This window comes from Myotis brandtii, unplaced genomic scaffold, assembly GCF_000412655.1.
Source record: "Myotis brandtii unplaced genomic scaffold, ASM41265v1 scaffold357, whole genome shotgun sequence".
Lineage (NCBI taxonomy): Eukaryota > Metazoa > Chordata > Mammalia > Chiroptera > Vespertilionidae > Myotis > Myotis brandtii.
Window position 1 is genome coordinate 415,808 of NW_005363729.1, and position 649 is coordinate 416,456.

Consider the following 649-nt stretch of genomic DNA (forward strand, 5'->3'; position numbering starts at 1 on the left):
CAAAAATATAAGTGTTTTACTATGGTTGCAAATATCAAAAATTTCTTTATGGGACACGGCACCAGAGTTAAGTTAGGGTTTTTCAAAATGCTGACACGCCGAGCTCAGGAGGTTCGCCATCACTGCCCTAGTGCCACCCCAGCCGCCCGTAGCCCTGAGCAAGGCCAGGGTGGCTGCAACCCAGACCCTTCTCCCCTGAGTCCTCCAGGGCCTCAGTTTACCTGCCCGTCCAATGGGGGCACCCACGCTTGCTGGCATGGTCCCAGCGGCCACACAGGAGGCACCCTCAGGGGCGTGGGTGTGGGCGCCCCTTGGAGGAAGGTTGGGGTCACCCATCCTCCAGCAGGTTGGTCACTAACAGACTCTGACGCCATCCACTCGCCACAAACCCATTTTCCTCCTTCAGAGACTCGGCGGCACTGCACCGAGGCCAAGCCGTTTGCAGCTGCCTCTGTTGACACAGCGAAGAGGGGACACCCTCCAACCTCCTGGGCGCCCCACCCTCACACCTCCGCCCCCACATTGCCTCTGGGGCTTGGCCAGAGCAGGCCACCCTGCCAGGCGGTGGCGGTGGCGAGAGGGGCAGGGCAGGGACCTCCAGAGACCAGGCGAGTGGGGAGGCCACGGAGGCGGGAGGAGGGGGCCCGGG